The sequence below is a fragment of the Ochlerotatus camptorhynchus genome, unplaced genomic scaffold (assembly GCF_037179485.1).
Source record: "Ochlerotatus camptorhynchus isolate MF236.1 unplaced genomic scaffold, CSIRO-AGI_Acam_v1.1 ptg000631l, whole genome shotgun sequence".
Taxonomy (NCBI): Eukaryota; Metazoa; Arthropoda; class Insecta; order Diptera; family Culicidae; genus Ochlerotatus; species Ochlerotatus camptorhynchus.
The window spans coordinates 347,050-363,680 of NW_027041110.1; the positions used below are offsets into that span (position 1 = coordinate 347,050).

Sequence of the window (16,631 nt, forward strand, 5' to 3'; positions counted from 1 at the left end):
TCCCCTGATGTTTTATGCTCCTTCCGCATGTGTTTGTTTTTCGGCAAGAAGCAAGGTTCGATCGGTTCAGTTTCGTTGAGCGAGCGCGAGTGCGACAGTGTGAGTTCTGTGGGGTTGTGAATGAGTGTTCTAAGCTTCTAGACGAACCGACCAACCGAAACCCGAGCTTTCAGTTTCAGTCTCCGAGTAAATTTGGTTGAGTTTGGACGCGTCCGTGCGGCTCTGCGTTTGCTCGTTCGTCAGTAGTGTGTGCTGTGTACGGTTTGGCTCCTTTGCTTCCATAAGCATCCTTTTGTGCTTGAAAGATTGTCATTGTGCGGAAGAAAGTACTACTTCGTATTCAAATGAACAATAATTGCCACTGAAATTAGTTCTCGTTTTTGATATCGAATAGTATTTGGAACCATCAAACATAACAATCAACAGCAGAAACAACAGATCCGTCAGTGTTTGTGGAGGAAAAATAGTATACCAAGTCCTACACCTTCATTACTGCCACAAAGATCTATAGCTGTGGAAAAGCCGCAAAGGGAAGTGTTTCAGAAGTCGGAGGAGTGCATCGTGTGAGGAAAATAGCGAAAAATAAAAAAGTGTTTGGACTTCCATCTTTTCTCACCCCGTCGCCGCGCCGCTGTCGTCGTTTCCGTTTCATCGGTGTGTTCTCAAAGTGCTAAACGAAGCGCCCATCCGTCGAGTCTCGGCGAGTTCCCTCTGGGCTGCGGCGAGTTGTTCTATCATCGTTGTGTTAGTGTGGGTGTGCGCTTGCGGTGACAGCTGCTGCTGTGCAAGGTGATCACAAAAGTCGTTTTTGCGATTTCCGCCACCACCCAGTCTGCGGCGGGTTTGTTGGGAAGAAGCAAAAGTACTGCTGCTGCTGCTACAGTGTGTTTGTGTGCGTGAGCTGCGAAGCCAGAGCCGAGCATAATCGGGGTGTAAACAACAACCAGAGCTGTCAAAAAAAGAGCTCGCTGGCGTGTGTGAAGGAAGACGAAGAGCCAGAGCCAGTGCGTGAGTTGTAAGAAGGAAGAACGCGAATTTTGTGCACAAGGTTTTGTTGATTTCGTTGAGTTTGGTTGGATTTTCGGGGTTTTTGTGCGTGGATTCCGGGCTAACGGATTGTGGATTTTTATGCAGTGATCGGTGGCAAGCACCGTTCCGGTGGAAGAAATCCGCAGCCGCTGCAGGACGGGTCGCAAAACTGTACTGAAAATTACTGCTGTCTAATTTGGCAAGGTTGCTGAAGTTTTGCCACACTAGCTGGTAGCTGCAGTGCATAGTGGCTCCGGAAGAAAATTTTTCGTTAGTGGCCACTGGGAAGCGGAATTGAAGCTACTATTTCCGGTAAGCTTGTTGATGATAGTGCTAGTATACTATTGTCTGGTTATTTTTCATGGTTGAGGCATTGTTTCGATCGCAAGCCTGTTCTAGAGAAGAAGGCAGATGTCCAAATATTACGCGTCGAGCACCATCTTGTCAAAACTCTATTTTGCTGTCGATTGTTTGCATACATTGTGGAATTGTTCATCCTTGAATAGATTGAATTAAACGCGCTGGTAATTATTCTAAAAGAGAATTCTAGGACATTTAGTTGTTGTTGTTGTTGTCTAGTGTTGTAATACCAGCATACCGTTTTGGCTGAAATTATGAACATGGTAATATTACCGCCATTCACCTTTCCAACAACTTTTGGTGTCAATTAATACTAGGGTGGTTCTTGTTATCTAGAATAAAAGTATTCTAGAGTAACATTTGAAATGGGCCTATGCCCAAAACGTAAACAAACCAGATAATGAATTTAAATTTTTCCACCAGTATTCAATTCATATTTAAGAAAATTGAAGTATTTTTGGCATTTATATTGTTCACAATAACAATAGTAACTGTATCTTTGGAGGCGAACCAGCCTAAGGCTGAAAGCCTCCTAAATAAAGCTAAATTAATTAATTAGTAACTGTATCTCAGTATACAACATCCAAAATATGCGAAAAGCTTTCAAAAATATATGAAAATCGATAACAATTTAATTTCATAAATTAATAAGCCTTTTTGTGAATATTTCACTGGATAGGCCCTTTTTGTTAAGCCGCTGTGATTTTCATCAGAAGTGGTACGCCCTTTGCTAAGCCTTTTCGCAACGTCAAATAAATTCAAAACAAATCATCGGCCCTGTCTCATGCAGTAGGGCCTAGCTTTGGTTTGAACATTTTTAATCATCGGCCCTTCTACGTCACTAGGCCTATCAATGAAAATAAATGAATGGTTGGCCGTTTTTGCGTGTGGGCCGTTTCGAAAATTGAGTTATTTTTAATGATTTTTCTCGATTATGCGGAACTTTCCTACACGATTAGTAGCTATCAAGCGGTGCTAAATAATGGTATCAAACCCCGATTTGTTTACGTTTTGGACCCATTTCTAATGTTACTATAGTATTCATTCTTCGGCACAGTTGTTTTCCTTATTTAGTTTAGGATGTTTCTAAAACAACAGTGTTTTTGCTCTATTTGATTATTTCAAATTTCTCAGCAAAGTTGTCTTCATATAACTTCTGAAGACGTAACTTTTGACGCGCAGGTCCCCTCGATATCTTTTGCTGATCCAGAGTTATTGACATTTTAAAAATACACCTTTTTAATGTTAATATTTCTTGTCGAGGCAAACTCAGAGAATATCTTTTCAAAGCATTTTAATAGGCATCTATAAGGGAAATATTGGCTTCGGTAATACCTTAACCTATTATCTTCAGGGAGTGAACAAAGTTTTAGAGCACTCAAATTTCGCCAATAGATGCTCTGAAACACAATGTCAGGCGTAACATTTGATAACGGCACAAAAGCTGTTATAAACAAACTTTTTAAGGCCCTTTAAACGTGAACCGAAGTACACTCACTCAGCTTGCCAACATAGGCTATCACATTTATTTTGGTCGCACTCTTTAAATGATAATAAGCCTTTTTTCTAACTTCGGTTGTCCCGCACGGCTTTCGGAATTCGCACGGTTTTCGTAACTTACATAATTTAGATATTTCGTTCGAAACGGATTTACTTATTCAATCGGTTTACTACGCGCATGTATCTACGAGTACACGTCACAGCATTTTTTCCATAACTATCTTGAAACAATACACACGGAATCCAGTGTTCAAGCTGCCAACATAGGCTAGTCCTTCTGCTGTATTGTCAAAGATAGAAGCAAAATTTATTCAAATGAATCAAGTCTTCAAAACAAAGCTGTCACGCAGCTCCAGCTTGAAACCAAAAAAAAAATCGCGGAAGCATTAAATGATGTCGCGAAAATCGCGAAGGGACTGATGCACTGTCACAAAAATTGTGGAATTCATTGTAACCTTTCCGTCCCGGATTATTTTGCTGTCATCAATTTTGTTGTTTATTTGGATTTCAAAACCAAACACCCTGCAAATAATCGAGAAATGATCTCAATTCCATAAGTCACACCGGATTAACATAGAAATTTCCTGAGGTCTGTCCAATGTGAGTCATTTTTTTTCCAATATGGACATAGCATTTTTCGTTGTCAAATCATAAACGAATCGTATATATGCGAGTAATTGCCATGCATACCGGATATTCTAGGTTCTCCAAATCGTCCTGGAGTTCAGTTGATTTGTTCTACTATATCAACCAAGACTGCAATAATGTCTGTAGAATCGAAATATGTCCAAACAGATTCAAAGTGTCTATGTGGATTGTACCCGACCTATTGCTACGTATACAAGATGTTATAGGTTCTGTAATGATCATGGAGATCAGATTATTTTTCTACTAGATCACCCTAGACTAAATCAATATCTGTAGTATCGAAATATGCCCAAACAAATTTGCAGTGTCTATGTGGATCATGCCAACCTATTTCCGTGTATGCCAAATGTTCTAGAATTTTCAAATCGATATTTCGATACTACAGATATTATCCTAGTCTTTGTTGATCTAGTAAAATAAATCATCGGAACTGCAGGACGATTTGAAGAACCTAGATCATCTGGTATACTTGGAAGTAATAAAACATTATCCATATAGGCACTATTAATCTGTTTGGACATATTTTGATACTAGAATAAATCTAGACTAACATTTGAAAAGGGCGTAATTCCAAAATGACCATATCGAGAAAATCGCTTCTGAATTTTGTTGACCTAAAAATTAATCCTATTACACGACTTTCCATTTTCTGGTTGATTTTATAAGCTTGACATATAGTTAATAGTGTAATCTATCATCGTGCATCACTAAAAACTCAAAAAAAGTTTTCTTTGTCGTGAAATTGAGAAGAAAACATCATACGCCCTGATAATTTCATACATGTTGTTACCCCCCAGATCATCCACCCTTTGAACTGCCAACACTGGTGATACGCCGTGGAAGTACACCCTCGGGATTTTTTGTTTGTTGTTCCGCCTTGGTTCTTCGTTCGCAAATTTTGTGAGAGTGGAATTACGCCCGGAGATTTTTTGGTCTTCTTTTTGTTCGTTGTTTACACGTGAAATATCAATCGGATGCGTTTCAAATGAATCGGCCGTGACTAGATACTACAGAGTCAATACGTTTGGCATATTAAAACAATATAATTCGTTGTTCTGGTGCAAGGCGTAACAACCATATTCATCATAGATTTGAAAGTTGGAAATACGCCATGTAAGAAGAAACGTTTTTGGTGATTTGTAGTGATATTTTCTTCTACTTTTTCGTGTTTATCGAGAAGTTTGTGAACTATTCTCTCTATATGTGGCAAAATATGGTTTTTTTACATTTTGGCTCTTACGCCCCTTTCAAATGTTAGTCTAGAAATCATCTGAACTCCAAGACGATTTCTTCATACCTTTAAATTTGTCGAAACTCTTAACGGAATCCCTTTATGAAGAGCTTTGAGTGGGTTGGTTTATTTCCTTTAAATTCCTTTATAATTGCTTATCTTTTGACAGATGGCGAATTTCGTCTACTACTTGCAGACTTCATCAGTCATTCAATTGAAATTTTCAAACCCTATTCTACCTAGAATCAAAGGTTTACCAACGGTTCACAAACCAGGAAACGAAATGAGGGAGATTATCTCGGCTGAAGGATCCCCCACTCATAAGCATGCCAAATGGCTAGTAAAGGAATTTCAAAATATGCCTAAGCCCAGTGGCGTCGCCTTAACCTCAATCTACCTGTGCACCAACCCTCAAAACATAAATAATTATCAAAATATTGCTTGCAATGGATAGATATCGAGTTAACTAGAAGATTAAGCGTATTTTTCAACAGATTCGAGTATGAATATGGCATTAAATCTGTTTTTGAAAGTTGGTGCACAGGTAAAAAGTGAGGTTACGCGACGCCACTGCCTAAACCCTTTTCCACTCGCTCAGTTAACAGGACACAGGAATTCGCAAATACACTTCAGGCATCAGGAGAGATTCGGAAAGATAAAGTCATGGTTTCATTTGATGTCACAACACTTTTTCTGAGTGTACCAGTAAAGGATGCCATCAGCCTTTTAGAGGACTGGCTCCTGAAGGATTCTACTTGGATTCTACTTGGAAAAGCAAAGTTCGGTCATATCTCAAGCTTACTCGTCGAGGAAATTTTTATAAACAAACTAAAGGCGCTCGCTTTCTCCATTTTTATGTGAATTGTTCATGGCTAACCTAGAAAGAGGATAGGAATTTGTTGCCCAAATGTTGGTATAGGTACGTGGATGACATTTTTAGCATTGTCAAAAGGGAAGATTTATCAAAAACTTTGGAGGCCATAAGCAACGTTCACAAGGACATCAAATTTACTCACGAAGAAGAGAGAGACGGCAAACTCCCCTTGTTAGATCTTCTCATCATCAGGGAAACGTCTTCGTTCAATTTCGAAATCTATAGGAAACCAACAAACACAAAGAGAGTAATACAAAGCACTTCAAGCCATTCCCATCAACACAAAATGGTCGCTTTTCACCACATGGTTCACAGGATGCAAACTCTTCCTCTTAGCGATACAGGCAAATCAATGGAAATAGTTCACATTTTTTAAATCGCTAGACTTAATGGGTATCAAGAAAAAACAATTCAAGCTGTAATCGATAAAATAACAAGTGATCATTTTAGGCGGATTTCGACAAGAGTTTAAAACGGGTAGCGGTGAATTTCGACAAAAACATTACCAAATCATTGATTTCGAAGTTTAAAAGTTTTGATCTAGATTTAGTATTCAGCAGCAGGACATATCAGCTGAAGTCACTGTTAGGATCAACGAAATATTCAATAAATGTCTTAGGGAAAGCCGGAGTCTACAAAATCTCTCGTCCAGATTGCAATAAAATCTACATTGGTCAGACGAAAAGGACTTTGGAAACAAGGTTTGAGGATCATATCGCAGAGGTAAAAAAGGCTAACAAAGAGATGGATAAAGGACATACCCTCCCCTTGGCTAGTTTTTTAACCTGGACGTTGGTGGGCGGGCCTAATCTTATGCTTCATAGTGGAGCGTTGTAGACGGTTGGTTTAGGTCCGGTATCGTTGGCTCATGCCGTAGCAGAATAGCGTCATGAGCATGCGATGAGGATTACTAAGCTTCCCCTCTCTGATGAACCATTGCATAAGATAACCAAAGTTCTAGCCTGAAGTGATAGTATCACACTTGCTACTCCTTTATTTGAAAGCCGCGTTGTAGTACGCTTACGTATAGGCACTGACGTTGGGTGCGATACTGGCGGGTTTTGCCGCAAATCACTCTTATTTTATTTATTTTTACGCAGATAGATTTATTTGGGTTTGCAAGGGAATTATACTATTGAAATATTTCAGAAAGTGCCCAACAGTACTCCTTCTACTTGCGTGACAAGCTTTCGTTGTTGTTTTCATTGAGGTATTACTCAGGGAACAATGTTAAACAGCATTTTTGTACATGGTATTGCAACTAATCTTATATGTGCTTCATTTTGATTTGGGATAAGTGTTTGAACTATGGATCGGGATTTCCACTGTGGCGTGCTTCTATTGTGACATAACCATACGTATTTTTGTGGTGCGACATAGTGGAAACGTGTGAGCGTAGTTGAAGCATATACCCTATGTAATTTAAAAATCAGCTAGGAAACTAACTTCAAAGTGAAGCATTTTAGTCACTTGAAGGTGTCACCTGGGACGAACTAATATATATTAAATATAGGTCAAAGTCAAAAACAAATTGAAACACGTTAAATTTTAAATTACATTCACAAGTGCAGGTACTTAATAAAGCATGGTAGATAGATTAGAGATTTCAATTATTTATTAAATTAGACTAGAGATATCATAATCATCAAACGAACTTAAATAAGAAAGTTTAGACAGCCTAGTAGTATTTAGTGGATTAACAGAAGAGTTAGGATGCGGAGGGTCCGCTTGGGGAGGCAACTAGCCTTTAAAGCAACTGGCAACTAGCCTTTTCATGTATTGTCGGTTTATTTTGATTATTGCTTTAAAATATCAATTTGGTATATATGTGAAAGGATGAATCAGTGGGAGATGGATTTTCGGTTTCTTTACATTTAGCATCACTATGTGTCATTTCCTCAAAACCCCTCAATAACCGACCTCTTCAATCCCTTCCTTTTCCCATGACGTTCAAGTGGTTCGCATAGACTATTCAGCCATTACCCGTCCTTAATCCTCGGCTTTTGATTGACTTGCGCTCCCATTGCCCCACCAAACGCTGCAAAATGAAAACAAAGAGATGGATAAAGGACTTCATTATGAATTTAAATCCAAGGTTGCAGAACATATCGTCACAAAGGGGCACAATTTGACAAAGTATAACAATTATGCAGAGTGTATCTTCGTCTTGGAAACTAGACGTAGCTGAAAGTTTAGGAATATTTAAACATAATCCATCAACATTGCTTAATAGAGATCAATAGACATGCTACCTAAAACCACACATCGTAGCATGCATCTACCTGTTGGAGTCTGAATTTAGGTACCTATTTAGGTAAATTGTGACATGGCAGTGGATACCTGGTGATTTTTAGTATCTATTGATTAGTATATAACTCGTTGATCACACACGGGCGGGATCCCTACGTTGTGTTTATGATCGTTGTGATAGGTACGGAGATGAAATTAATAAAACACGCAGTTTGCTTGACCGCCCTGCCATGGCGGAGGCATTCTAGATACTGATATATTGTTTATTTGTATTCGTTTGTATAGTAGCTACAGTGGGTAGGGTAGTTGTACATGTAGATGACGTTGCACAAACACTCATAGATAAAAGATGGATTCTTCAGTGGTGTTGAGTACTTGGCACTGATGAAGTCTGCAAGTAGTAGACGAAATTCGCCTATCTGTCAAAAGATAAGCAATTATAACGGAATTTAAAGGAAATAAACCAACCCACTCAAAGCTCTTCGTGATTTCTTCATCTTCTTATTCACATTTCAAGCTTATTGATTAGTGCATATCAGCTGATTGCGTGCTCTCAACTTAGTGTTCTAAATGCACTTCCACAGTTATTAATTGAGAGTTTTCGATGCCAATACCAATGCATGAATTCGTATATTGTGTGGCAAGGCACAATGATACTCTATGCCCACGGATGTCTAGAAAATTTTCAGCCCGAAAGATTCCCTCGACCGGACCGGGAATCGAACCCGCCGCCTCCGGCTTGGTAATACCGTGCCTTTACTGACTAGGCTATGAGGTCCAGAACGATTTGGAGAACTTAAAACATCTGGTATACATGACAATAGTTCAAGCTTTCATGCATGATCCACATAGACACTGTGCATCTGTCTGGGAATATTTCCATACTAAGGACTTTGTCCCTATCTCGGTTGATCTAGTAGATCAAATTATCTGAACTCCAGGACGATTTGAAGAAGGGGATGACCTCAGCGTAGTGGTTAGCATCCATACCACTCACGCCAAAGTCACGAGTTCAAATCTCACCCCCGGACAAGTCACAAATGACCCAAGAGCGTTAAAATGACTATAATTAAAAAAAAAAAAAAACGATTTGAAGAACCTTTAACATCTGGATTACTCGGAAATAGATCATGAATGATCCACATAGACACTGTGAAATTGTATACGATATATTAGAGACGACAGTACCGAAAAAGCTAAGGAAAAAATCAAAGAAATCTAAAACTCCAGCATGGTACAATAGGCAAATAAACAATCTCAAAAATAGAAAACAAAAGGCTCATAAAGCCTTTAAAACAGAACAAAATAATAGTAACCTCGCAATTTATTTGAACATATGCGATCGTTTGAACTGTGAAATAAAAAACGCATACGAACGGTATAACACTCAGGTTGAAGACAACATTAAATCAGACCCAAAATCATTTTTTAACTTTGTTAGAGACAAACAGAAGTCAAATAATTATCTTTCGAAAATTTACCTAGACAACAAAACAGGAAAAACGACTAGCGAGATCAGTAACTTATTTGCTGAGTTTATTCAGGATATTTACACAAGTCATGATGACCAGGACCGGGATTACCAGTATTTCTCATACCTTCCTGAGTCAATGAGAGATATTGTAGTTAATAATGTTACCCTCAACGAAATCTTACATTCTCTAAATACATTGGATGCATCAAAGGGTGCAGGACCAAATGGATTGCCACCAGTATTCTTGAAATCAGTAACGCAGGAGATAGTAAAGCCATTGTTCTGGCTGTTCAACTCTTCTCTCGAATCCGTCTCTTCTACAAAGTTGTTCCTTTTAGTTATGCCCTCATTTTTATGACAATAAATTCTAGGGTGGTTCCTTTTATCATTAAAATAAAAATCTAACTTATTTGTTTGAATAAATTAAGGTGTTCATTTTTCGGCAAAGTTATAGCTGAGCTAATTTCAAGCAACTTTGTAGAAAACAAATTTTTTGTATCTCTTAAATTGGGCGATTTAGAGCTATTTTCTTGAATTGAGTTAGGGTGGTTCTAATTCAAGAAATAGCTCTAAATCGGCCAATTTAAGAGATACAAAAAAGTTGTTTTCTACAAAGTTGCTTGAAATTAGCTCAGCTATAACTTTGCTGAAGAATGTATACCTTAATTTATTCAAACAAATAAGTTAGATTTTTGATTTTAATGATAATAGAAACCACCCTAGAATTAATTGTCATAAAAATGAGGGCTTAATATAAGGAACAACTTTGTACAAGAAACTTTAAGTCTAAAGTTTCAATTTCCGGCTCAAAACATATCATTCCACCTAAATATGCATTCTGGACCACTGTGCATTGTTGCTCAGCACGGAAAACAAGATCGACGGAAAAAACAAACCAAAGGAAAAAAAAAACTTGGTGCTCAAAAAGTTTATTAAAGCTTAATGTGAAGAAATGTCATTCCATTTCATTTACAAGAAAGAAAATTATTAGACAAGAACATGTAACAATAGGACAAAATAGAGTTGAAAGGTGCAATCAAGTTAGAGATTTCGGTGTTATACTAGATTCAAAATTAAGCTTTGTTGAACATTATAATAACATTATCTACAAGGCAAGCAACATGCTAGGGTTTATTAAAAGGTTTAGCTTTCATTTCAATGATCCGTACACAATCAAAACATTATATGTTGCATATGTTAGGCCCCTCCTTGAGTACTGTAGTATAGTATGGGCTCCATATCAAGATACTCATATAAACCGCATTGAATCAGTTCAAAAAGAGTTTCTATTATTTGCTCTAAGAAAGTTAGGCTGGACGAGTTTACCCTTGCCATCTTATGAGTTTCGATTTATGTTGATCAATTTGGATGCCCTTGAAAAGCGAAGGCAGTTTGCAATGATAGCTTTTATAAACGATGTTGTAGCACAAAGAGTGAATGCCACAGAGATTTTAGAAAATCTAAATTTGTATGCTCCCACTCGTTCCTTAAGAAACATAAATATGTTTTATATTCACAACTAATTAACAAACTATGCCAGGAACGCAACTTTAAATAGAATGATGTCTTGTTATAATAAACATTATAAAACAATTGATTTGATAATGAACAAAAGTGCTCTTAAAAAACGTTTCTTTTCGAGGTTAGTCAGAGATTGAAAATTAAAATAGATGTTAAGTGTTTTTGTAAATTAAACTGGTCTACATTTGATTGACGTCGAATAAATAAATAAATCTGATTGGGCATTTTTCGATACTACAGACATTATTGCAGCCTTGGTTGATCTAGTAGAACAATATAATGAGAGAGAGAAGGATTAGTATTTTCCATTTAATTCCACTACTTTATTTGCTTATCCTTGACAGATACGCGTATTTCGTCTACAATGTGCAGACTTCTTCAGTGTCTTGTACTAATACTCGACTCGAAGTCAAATCAACTGATGTTCTGGACGATTTGGAAAACCTATAATTTCCCGGATACATAGTAATAAGTCGTGCATGATCCACAAAGTCACATATCTCGATGAACATTTCAAATGGTCCTAACTGATTTGATCGATTCTCTTCATCGACTCTCTCTTTTCATAACCACTGCTATGCAAACAGATTTCTCGCTAATTCTACCACATAGTTTGATACAGGAGGTTCTTATCTATTGTCCAAAACGTCAAATACAACAGGGAAAGGTTTTGCAGCTGAGTTATTAACGAAAGAGAAAGTCAATGAAGAGAATCGAGCAATGTATATAGGACCTTTTGAAATGTTTATCTAGATATATACGATTCAGTTATGATTTGACAACGAAAAGTGCTTGGTTCATATTAGAAATAAAATAAATATCATGAAAATGTCTCACCCTTGGACAGACCCCAAGGAATATCCGTGTAAATACACAACCGCGACGTGACCAACAAGCGTGACTTATGAAACTCTGGTAATTTCTCAATTATGTGCAGGGTGTTTGGTTTGAATCGGTCGAAAATTTAGTAAACTAGAGCCAAATTAAACTACAAAATTTAGGACAGCAAAATACGCCAAAAAACGCAAAGTTAAACTTTCAAGAAAATTTGCATTTCAAATGAAAATGCATATTTTTTTTAAATAGTATTTCATTAAATTTTGGCTGGTATTATTCAATAGAATCTCATAATGTAAGGATGTTTTATTATGTTCACTAATTACTCAGAATTTATACTAAACATAAATATCTAAAGATGATACAATGTTATATTTTTAATTTTTTTCAAATGTTACAAACGATACTCATTTAGCTTAGTTGGTAAAGGCGCAGCTACAAAGCAAGTCCATGCTGGATGTGACGGAATGCAATTCCCGTCCGGTCTATTAATTTGTCGGGTTCGAAAATTTCTCTACTTCTCTGGGCATAGGATGGTACAGGCATAGAAAGCTCTCAATTAAAATGTGAAAGCACTTAAAAAAAAACACTAAGTTGAGAGTAGGCAAAAATCTAATATTCTATAAGCAATAAGCTTGATATGCCATGTAGTAGTATACAAATGGTATTTTTAGGCAATGAAAACAGTTTTTTTTTTGTCGCGGATTACTATTTGAAGTCGCGGAAAAATCTTGTAACAGCCCTGTAGCTCAGTGGTTATAAGATTTGTTTTAAATTGAAATTGCGTTTTACGCGTTGTTTTACATGTCTTTTTTCGATCCGCAATGTGGCGAAGCAGGCGGATGTTCCCATCTGGTTTGTCCAAAAAACGAAGAAACGTTCCGGCATCCACGTCTACAAGGTCCGGAAGTCACCGAACCGGAACGACAAACAAAACACGGTCGTCAAAACCCGCGCCAGGAAGCTGTACCGGGAGTGGCTGACGAAACCGAGGTGCGCCGTGATAGACGACGAAACTTACATCAAGGCGGTCACAAAGCAGTTGCAGGGGCAGGAATTTTACGTTTCCACATCATGGTTTGGCCGTTTCTGAGCAAATAAGGAAGAAGAAGGTGGACGAATTCGCCAAAAAGTTCTTGGTTTGGCAAGCCATCTGTGGGTGCGGCATCACGAAGGGTACCATCAACGGGAAAATCTACCGGTACGAGTGCCTTCAGAAGCGCCTCCTACCCTTCCTGCGGTCTCACGATGGAGAAGTTTTGGGCCATCATGAAGGCAAGACTTCGTAAAACACCTAAGGTGTTGGAGAACAAGCTGGTTTTGAAGAAACAGTGGGTAAAAGTATCAAAAGAAGTCGGCCCCACCATTGCCCAAAACCTTATAAACGGTGTAAATGATGCTAATGGTCCCACCTCTTACCCCTACAAAGGTTTGAGCTGGACGATTTATCTGTAAGATAATTAAATGTAAACATTTTAACCAGGTTAGCCAAAAAAAAAACGATCTGATTACATTTACAGATATAAATTCCCTTTAGAGTTTACAGTTGCTTCACAGCGATATAAGTGTGAAAAAGCTTAGGCGTCCACGTCTTAGTTCGCCTTTTTGTCCACCTAAAATATTCATAAGTATTACAAGCGATCAAGAGTTAATGAATAATAAACAAAGCATCCTATTACACTAGCAACCCCGCAATCTGGTGCTATCATACTTTTCAGCAATGTCAGGAATGCTCACGAACCCCCAACATTTGCCAAAAAACTTACTACTAACTCAAGGTATCTTCCAAATAAGCTTCAAAATTGCATTTTATTTTTCAAATATTAAATTCAGTCCTCTATATCCGTAATACGCGCGCGAGGCTCAAACCTTTGTAGACTACTTTTTTTTAAATTAATCTACTATTAAATCAAATATTAAAAATCCATCATCACCCTCGTGGCGAACAGAAATAGTTTTTGCAGTTCTACAATAATTATTAAAAAGTCGTTATAACAGCTATCCATACAAAATAATCCGTTAAAAATAACTTCGTCAAGATACATAATTGTCAATTCATAAAAAAAATCACTGGATAACCGTTAAAAAGACAGTTTTAACGTGTGAAATGCAATGTCTCTTAAATTCTGCTAATGTTGTTGCGCGTTTAATTTGTCCAGGCATCGAATTGAAAACATTTATTCCTTTAAAAAATAATGAATTCTGTGAAGCACAAGTCAAGAAATGTGGTGTTCTTATTTCATCCGCGTTTCTAGTATTATATCTATGATAATCAAACCGTTAGTCAAACAGCAAACCGTTAACTACTTTAAAAATGAACACCATAGTCAAATATACAATTCTTTGCTTCACCGACAACCATTGCAAGGCGTCTAGCATCAAAGTCGAGGAAGTGAATTTATTACATCGCAAAATCAAACGCATTGTTTTATTCTGCATGCGCTGTAATCTCGATATTTGTGTTGCATTGGCCAGAAATAAAATGGAAGAGCAAAAGTCAAGATGAGGAGAGATGATTGATTTGTATAGCTGTATTTTACTGGCAATAGTTAAATCGTTTTTCAATCGACATAGAATTCCATACTTCTTGGCAATTTTCTTGATGACATTGTCAATGTGAGAGTTGAACTTAAGTGTGTCATCAATAATCACGCCAAGATATTTAATCTCCCGAACGCGATCAATAGTCTCATCATCAATTACAACAGAGACGTTCTCATTTAATCGATTCCGCGAAATTACCATAAATTTAGTTTTACTTGTATTCAATTTCAACTGCTTACACTTCAACCATCTACTTAGATACTGCAAATCTTTATTCAAGTGTGAGACGGCAACTTCTAAATCCTTAGTTGCAATGAATAACATAGTATCATCTGCAAAAAAATAATGTCGCAAAACCGAACAACACGTCGCAAGTCATTAATATACATAATAAATAACAGGGGCCCTAATACACTTCCCTGGGGCACTCCAAGGATATTCCCCATGGGACTGGAAACAGAATCATTAAAAACAGTCCGTTGAGTTCTGTCAGATAAATAGCTTTCAAACCATTTATATGCAGTACTCGTAATTCCAAACCGCTTGATCGTACTTAACAGTAAGGGTCTAGAAATTGTTTCAAAAGCGCGTTTCAGATTTAAAAAAACAGCAACAATCGTATCTTTACGCTCCAAGTTGTCTTTCCACTTTGCTAACACCAAACTCAACGCAGTTTCACAAGAATGACCTTCCCGATATCCTGATTGTTCTGGTATCAACAAAGAGTTGCTATTCAAATACTCCAACAGCTGGCCTTTAACAACAAGTTCTAAGATTTTCTCTAATGTGTGCAACATGTTGATGGGACGAAACTCTTTGGCTTTAATCGTTCCAGCAATAATGAGAGAGAGAAGGATTAGTATTTTCCATTTAATTCCACTACTTTATTTGCTTATCTTTGACAGATACGCGTATTTCGTCTACAATGTGCAGACTTCTTCAGTGTCTTGTACTAATACTCGACTCGGAGGTTGGCCAATGACATGAAAGCAATCTTGAATAACTCTAGCATTAACACTATCTACTCCAGCCGATTTTCCTAATGAAAAGCAAATAACTCAGTAATAAGTTCATCTAATGTAATTGGGTGAAAAACTTCAAATCTACAACTACTATTAACTGGCTGTTTTATTTCGTCAGGTTCATCGACCAATTCAATGGATTGATTAATCAATGAAACACGGTCGACAAAATAATCATTAAACTTAGATGCAATTACTTGTGCTGACTGTTTTAATGTGCCATTAAAAGTAATGGACCGCGGTTTGCAATTACTAGGTTTTAATAAAGCAAAATTTTCCATAACTCTGCTGTTGTTTTGATGCTGATCAATCATCCTTTGAACATAATCACAACGAGTTTTATTTATCGATTGTGAATACTTATTACGCGCGATTGTGTACCTAGTCCAATGATTGCCATTATTTGATCTACAAAACTTTTTGTACCATTTCTCCCTTTTCTGTTTAAGACGCAAAAGATCCAAATTGTACCAGCTGTTCGAGTTTTTCAAAGAAACAAACTTTTGCTCTATTAAGAACAGCTGTTGTTTCATCTAAGTTACCGGCCGCGAATAGAAAATCCACGCTCCTCTCAACAAGACAGCTTTATTAAGACAGCTTGCTTTGAATATTTCCTCCAGCACTTTAATTTTACAAGGTGTCACATTACATGGTGTCAAGGGCAAGGTGCGGGCATTCGGTTATGGAGCGGAGATCCAATAAAGCAATGAAATAGAAACCTAACCATAATGTTGTAGTTTATTCCCTAAAAGTTTGAAGAAAACCCGACTTAAAATGAAATTTTGGCGACCATTTTTGTGTGTATCACTTTTTTTGAGTACAGTCTTTTTTTCGTGCCCATTCTTACCCTTAAATTTTCTTTTGAACTTTTATTGAATTTAAACAAGTTTGTATGATTGTTCTTCAACCATAGGATTATAGGTCAACCCTTGGAAGCTTCTGTATTATTATAGAAGGAATTTGTTTTCTTATATAAATTGTGAGAATTTATTCGAGTTACGGTGGCCATCTTGCCCCACTTTCCATGTATTTTAAGGTCGTAGTTTGTAAGGCAATCTATTTAAGGCCATCACTGTGGGTATAAACTCGTATTGGCGTCAGCAAAGCCATTTTGTTGTTTTTTTTCTATCATTATTCATCCACTAAAAGGACTAAAATGGCTAAAATTCACTAAAATTAAGAAAAGAAAAACATCGACCAAAAGGTACGCAAACAGCAATGATCTCCGACTACAGTCAATTCAATTCAATTGAATTCTACTGGAGATTAGGGCACTTCAGTTTCTTAACTAAGGAAATTGCAATAACCATGAGTCAACTTTAAAGCCCAGACAGGCGAAGT

At 37.2% G+C, this 16,631-nt stretch overlaps 1 protein-coding gene across 4 annotated transcripts in view; it reads left to right on the forward strand.

The window, feature by feature from the left end:
- The first annotated feature begins 196 nt into the window (after positions 1-196).
- The window catches only part of nmo (serine/threonine-protein kinase nemo), a 288,733-nt gene continuing 272,298 nt past the window's right edge, over positions 197-16,631 (forward strand). For all 4 annotated transcript variants that reach the window (XM_065237560.1, XM_065237559.1, XM_065237562.1 and 1 more), the window contains exon 1: positions 197-1,341. The gene's annotated coding sequence lies outside the window, so the exon portion shown is untranslated. The remainder of the gene's footprint in view (positions 1,342-16,631) is intronic.